The sequence below is a fragment of the Prunus mume genome, linkage group LG1 (assembly GCF_029339155.1).
Source record: "Prunus mume cultivar Tortuosa linkage group LG1, ASM2933915v1, whole genome shotgun sequence".
Classification (NCBI taxonomy): Eukaryota; Viridiplantae; Streptophyta; class Magnoliopsida; order Rosales; family Rosaceae; genus Prunus; species Prunus mume.
This window is the reverse complement of record NC_142698.1, coordinates 22,713,572-22,719,824: the sequence shown is the minus strand read 5'-3', so window position 1 is coordinate 22,719,824 and position 6,253 is coordinate 22,713,572. Positions and strand designations below refer to the sequence as shown.

Sequence of the window (6,253 nt, the reverse complement as noted above, 5' to 3'; positions counted from 1 at the left end):
AAGCAGTGTAACAAGCACACACAATAAGACTATATCAGAACACATTAACACAGAGACATTTTTTGGGTCTTGTAGAGGAAATGGTATCAACCTTCGAACTAGGACCACTAGCACTTAAGCACTAGGGCAGGTAGAAGGCCGGTACACACACACACACACACACACACACACACATATATATATATATATATAAAGTTGTATGCAAAACACCACCCTTCAAATTGCACATTTGCAATAAGTTGTCAATACTTAGTGAAAAATTGTCGACAAGTTTAATTGACATGTGTTTGGGGGTGTTGAGAAATCACCCGGGCACCTTTCAAAGACACGGGCCGCTAGACTCTTGGAATCATGGCGGGGCTGGGAGCTGAAGTTGCGGCGGGTTTTCTTTGGGCACGGTGGGTGAAGTTAGCGAGATCAAGGATTTAGCTAGGCTGCTGGAGTTCACGCCGGGACGGCTGGAGATCACGGCGGATCTATTGCAATGGGGCAGAAATCGGAGGGTTGCAGGGCGTGACTTGGTCTGTTGGGGGCTTGGAGAGCTTGCAAAGAAATTGTCGGCCGAACTGCAAAGTTTATGCGGCGGATTTTGGTGCCCAAGGACTTGCGGGCGGGATATTGGAGATCTCGGCCGGGTATTGCGTGTTTTGTTGCAACTGAATCTGTTGGGCTGGGGTCCAGTAGTTAAGGCGGTCGAGATTTGGAAAGGTTGGAGCCTTGGAGAATTGCGGCTGGAGTTATTTCAAATATCACAGATTGGGTTGAGGGTCTCAAAGCTTGGAACTGATAAATTATAGGGAAATGACCTCCAATGCCACCCATTTACTAATTTTAACTAAAAATACCATCATTTCCTAATTTTTGTACAACTACAACCTATAAATATAAAATTATTGTCCCCTTATTGTACCCATATCAGTTTTTCAGAAATTGCTCTCTCTCTCTAACTCGCTCTATCTCTTCGACCGTCTCTCTCCCTCGTGTACCTCTCTCTCTTCGACGACAATCATCTTTCTCCCTCAACAGTGGCTGTCTGCGTTCTCTCTTCCTCTCTCAGCGTTTTATCTCTCCACCGTCGCTCCATGACCACCACCACTCTGTTTCTCCCACTCTCGCGAAATCCATCCCTGTGTCAATTTCTCAACAAAAAAACTCAATCTTTATCCCCTATCTAGGGTTATCTGGTCTTACAAGGCCAACCCAGAAAAATAAAAGCTTAGCCACTCCCTCAGCCATCCAAGCTTAACTCCATAGTTCACATCCACAAGGTACTGTTCACGTTCCTTTTCTTAGAAATTTGGGGTTTTTGTGAATTTAGTTTATAGTGTATAGATTTGTATGAAATTGGTTTAGGGGTTTCTTCCAAATTGGTTTAGGGTTTTAGGGTTTAGAGGTTGCTTTGAAATTGGTTAGGATTTGTTTTGTGCCCAGAAGATTGTGACTTTGTTGAAAGTTCGTAAATGGAAAAGGCACTGTTCACAGAAATCAAATGCAAAAGATTGTGACTTTGTTGAAAGTTTGTGCCCAGAAGATTTGTGCATTTGTGCTTTCTCTGTTTGAAAGCATGGTTTTATCAATTTTTTTTATTTCCGGGATTGTTATCTAATTTCTTTATACACCATCTGCTGCTCGAAACATCATAATGCAGATGAAGCATCTCAGGGAAACTCTTTACTCAGTTCTTCTTTTCCAAGTTTGTGTTTCATTTAGTAATTGCAACAATTGGGTGTGCCAATTGTCAACAAATTTATTTAAAGCAATGTTGACTTGCTTGATCTCCGATTTTATTCAATTATGTACTCTATTTTGGTGTAATCTTTGATGTACGTAGGATATATCCTTTTTTGACAGAGAAGCAGTTGGTGATTTGACAAGCGACTTGGGCAGATTGTCAACGATTATCTCTTGTTATTGCGAATGATATTAGTTTGATCTTACGCAATGTTCTTCAGGTTGTGGTTCTTACCCTTCCCCTCCCCCAAATGTGCATTTGATTTTTTTAATAGTCTAGTCTAAGTTACAGTTTTTCTATATTCAGGGGATAGGTGCACTGATCAATTTGCTGATATTATCTCGGCCTCTCGCATTATCAACATTGTTTATCTGCTGTGTGTTATCTATGATTTTTCTTCTTTATGAATAGTAAGCTTCTTTACCTTCTTTCTACTTTATATCTGATTTGGATTTTTCGAAGCTTGAGGTTATTTATACCGCAAAGTTCTGCTATAACAATAAATGAAGAAGTGATATATTTGATTATTTTATATTTTATAACAATATATAAGTACCAAAAGAAGCTGCAAAGTTAGTCCAAGACTTCACTGCTGGTGCCAATGAAGTATAGACAGACTATAGATCCAAAATGCTCCAAAATTTATGTTAATCTTCTTTGGTTGATCACTTTCCTATTTGAATGTAGGCTGCGCAAGAAACATTTTCCTTGATGAGAACTGTCCGGGTTTATGGAACTGAAAGAAAAGAATTTGGAAGGTGTATATTTTACTATTAATTTCCTGTTAGGCATTTTCTTTTTACTGCCGTCTTTCTAATAAACATAGCACAAGAAAATCTGAGAATTCTGACACCTAAAGCATGCATCCTATGTGATATTAGGTTCAAGCAATGGCTAGTCAAAGTTGCTTTTGTAAACATTCGAGAGAGTGTGGCTTATGGATTCTGGTGAGTGAGTTTCAGTACTCTTTATCATTCAACGCAGGTTTGGCTCTTTTTTAGTTAACTATCATAAGGTATTGGGCTTAAGTTGTTGGTTTTCTGAAGTGAGAAAGGAAAATGTCTCAAGTTATTACATTTAAATGAAAATCTATTATTTGACTCCGCTTTGTCAAATCACATCTACAGATTATTGCAGTGGTGTTGGGAGGAATTTCAATTATGAGTGGTCATGTATCAGCTGAGCAACTAAGTATGTACTGTATTGTGAGTGGTTAATTTATGCAACTTGGAGGGTCACAGAAAATTCATTTCTCCAAACATATGAAAGCTGCAGTTTTTCTTGAAGTTTACTAAAGATACTATTTTGTTTCGATTAAGCTACTTTTACTTTGAAGTATGGATAATCACAATGATTTAGAGGAAAAGAAAAGAAAAAATAAAAAGAGGAAGGGATATGACAACGAAAAGTGACAGGAAAAGGAAGAAAGTGACTAATCTATAATGTAAAGTTTTTCCTTATATACTTATGTTCTGGTTTTAAAAGCTTGGCTTTATGGTATAAGTTGCACAATGACCTTGCATCTACACTGGTATGTATAGAAAAGACTAAGTTTATTTATTTATTATCAACAAAACGGACAATTTTACCCGGTATTTAATTTGAAGCTATTTGTTTCCTCCAGGAACAACGTGCTATACTTGAGAATGAAATGTTGCGCAGACAGGTAAACAACATTCTTCTTGCTAATGAAAATTTGATCAGTTTCTGACATTTACTTCCCTGTGAGTGATTTGTATATTATGTAATGTATCTGTTATGGCCTATACTTATATTGTAGGATGAGGAGCTTCGGTGTTTATTTCCACAAACTGACCGTGCAGTCCCATCCTATTTGGAATATTATCCGATGGAAAAAGAGAAATCCCTTGTAAACCATGGTTTCACAAACCCAGATTTGGTCAGCAATTTTGCATTTGAGAATGGAGATTCTGACATCACCCTGCATTTAGGGTACTATTCTGTCCTTATTAACGAAATCACCTTCAAATAAACTGTAAAACTGTTGTTGCTTATTGTTTCTTGTGCATCCTAGGCTACTTAATAGATTTAGATAATATTTCCGAGTTGCCTAGCCCATTGCTCAGCGATGGCAGAGCATGGAAAATTTTAGGGAGAGGTAGAAGGAAGCAAAGTAAAGTGTTAAAAGTTTATTACTGGTGAAATAAGTATATAGTACTTATCCATATTGCGAGTAAAATTGATTACTACTAGAAAACTCATCTATGATAAACAATCATATTGTTTGGCTGATTACAGGGTGGACTAATCTGGCTCCCACAAGAGGGATTCTGTTCCTTCTTTTGCAACTACTGCCTTTTCACAGGACCTTACAGGGCTCCCTAGCTATAGGTTCACTTGATTTTGTAGCCTTTTATTTTGCTATGATCTTATTTAGCTTCTCTAAGAGAGACATAGAGCTGCGATAGACAGATACCAAAGAGAAAGAGAGATGTGCCAGAGAGAGAGCTGAGTGAGCTAAGAGAGAACAAAATTTCTGAACATGTCAAAAATCAGCAATAAGTGGACAATAATTATATTTTTATAGGTGATATTGTAATACTATTGCTATTGTATTGTGGTTATATTGCTCTAATATTGCCTCTATAGTGTACATATATTGGCCTAATATTGCTATTATATCGTATGTCAATGGCCATTTGGTCTAATAACAGAGTCTCCACTTCATTGAAAGTAATCCTGAATTCGAATCTCATGGACACGACAATTGTTATCCATCCTTATATTAGCATGAATTGATGTTGACCTTTGAAATGATGGTTGGAGTTGCACATCGATTCATATTCAAAAGGAACGTAATTCTCTCCCTCAATGAATCTGATAGTATGCGGGTCCTATATTTTCGTTTTCACCATTGGCGATCCATACACGGAATCTGAGTTTAGTGTAAATATTTTTGTAAATAATTATTCTTTGTTTGGTACAGGTCTGGTGGATAAGTTTCTTTTAGTATATCAGCATGGTTGAAGTTTCCATGTATTTTTTTATTCTTCTATTTTTAATTCTTGACTTTATCTTCAATATTAACTTTCAGCTGCTCTATCTCTCTCTGTCTCTCATGAATTTTTCTTTTTGTTTAATGGTTCTCTCTTTCTTGTTGCTGTAGATAACCTGTTGTTGCTGATATTGCTACACGGGAGGAGAATAGAACAGCTTGGAAAAAGTGCAAGAAGGGAGAGCTAACTCATACAACGAAGAACAAATTGATGAAGTTAAGATCAAATTAGTAGAATTTGTGAGCTCTCCATTATTTATAATTATAGGTAGGAAGTATGTATGTAATAGAGCAAAGATTGGTTGACTATGTAATAACAATTGAATTTTCAAGTTTTATGAAAGAAATAATTTTTACTTCGCAGGATAGTATTGTTAGGGTTCGGTGGCGATTTATTTTCCATGTCTAAATTGTAGTCTGTAATGGATGTGTGTGTATTGTATGTAGATTGACTTAATATTTCTGTCCTATTGCATGTGTATTGTACTAATATTGCCTATGTATTGTATACATATTGTATGCATATTGCCACCGTATTGCATGTATATTGTGATGCTATTGCTGTCGTATTGCGATTATATTGCCCTAATATTGATTCTCTAATGTATGTATATTGGCCTAATATTGCTATTATATTGTATGTATATTGACTACAGCTCATCAATGGGTTTACGGTTTAAGCCATACTTCATTCAAAAAGAAGAAGATGAGGAGAAAGAAACAACGTGCCTTTCAAAAACAGGCAGTCAGGTGCATCATAATTGCACCATAAGACATTGTAAGAAATTATTTTAAAAAATAATAACAACTGAAAAATAATTTACAAAAAAATGAAGGTATGAATAAAGAGATAGAGAGCAAGAGAGCGAATAGGGGGAGAAAAAGACAGAACGAAGCTAGAGAGAGAGGCAGAGAGAGAAAGAGCTGCGTTGTAGAAAGAGAGCAAAGAGAGAGACAGAGAGTTGCACTACAGAGAGACAGAGAGATAGCCAAGAGAGAGAAAGAGCTGCGAGGGTATTTTGACAATGTAGGAGTGTAAAATGTGATTCCATTAAGGACGTCGTGTCCTTTTTGTAATATGTTATAGATTATGAATATATAGTGGGAATGTGGAGTTTTTGTATTGCCTTTGGATTGCTCCCCTATTGTATTTGTATTGTTATCGTATTGCCATTGTAGTGTCATGGTATTGCCTGGTTATTGCACTTATATTTCTTTCTTATCACCTGTTTTTTCAAGTCTATCTTGTGAAGGAACTTATAAGGATATTTTGTAAAAGAAAACGCTTGATTGTATTAGTTTATTTTGTAAAGGAAAATGTTAGATCATTATTCATTATCATATAAATAAGGTATAACAAGCACCGTATATGTATCTCTTCAATATGATTGATTCATGTTCAGCTATTGGTGTAAGAATGTGATTCCATTATTGCTTTTTTATTGATTATTTATTATTGTAAGATTGTGATTCCATTAAGGACGTCACGTCCTTTGTATAAATCA

At 36.3% G+C, this 6,253-nt stretch overlaps 1 long non-coding RNA gene across 3 annotated transcripts; it reads left to right on the top strand.

Moving 5' to 3' along the window:
- Nucleotides 1–653: 653 nt before the first annotated feature.
- LOC107880999 (uncharacterized) lies at nt 654–5,116 on the top strand. Of its 3 annotated transcripts, XR_016127897.1 has the most exons (9): nt 656–1,268; nt 1,832–1,952; nt 2,039–2,142; nt 2,420–2,490; nt 2,614–2,679; nt 2,860–2,923; nt 3,357–3,398; nt 3,513–3,685; nt 4,860–5,116. It is a non-coding gene; the product is annotated as an uncharacterized LOC107880999 (long non-coding RNA). The 3 variants fall into 3 exon arrangements; XR_016127896.1 differs by having other exon boundaries at nt 654–1,268; nt 1,852–1,952; nt 2,614–2,923; XR_016127895.1 differs by having other exon boundaries at nt 654–1,268; nt 2,614–2,923.
- Nucleotides 5,117–6,253: the final 1,137 nt, after the last annotated feature.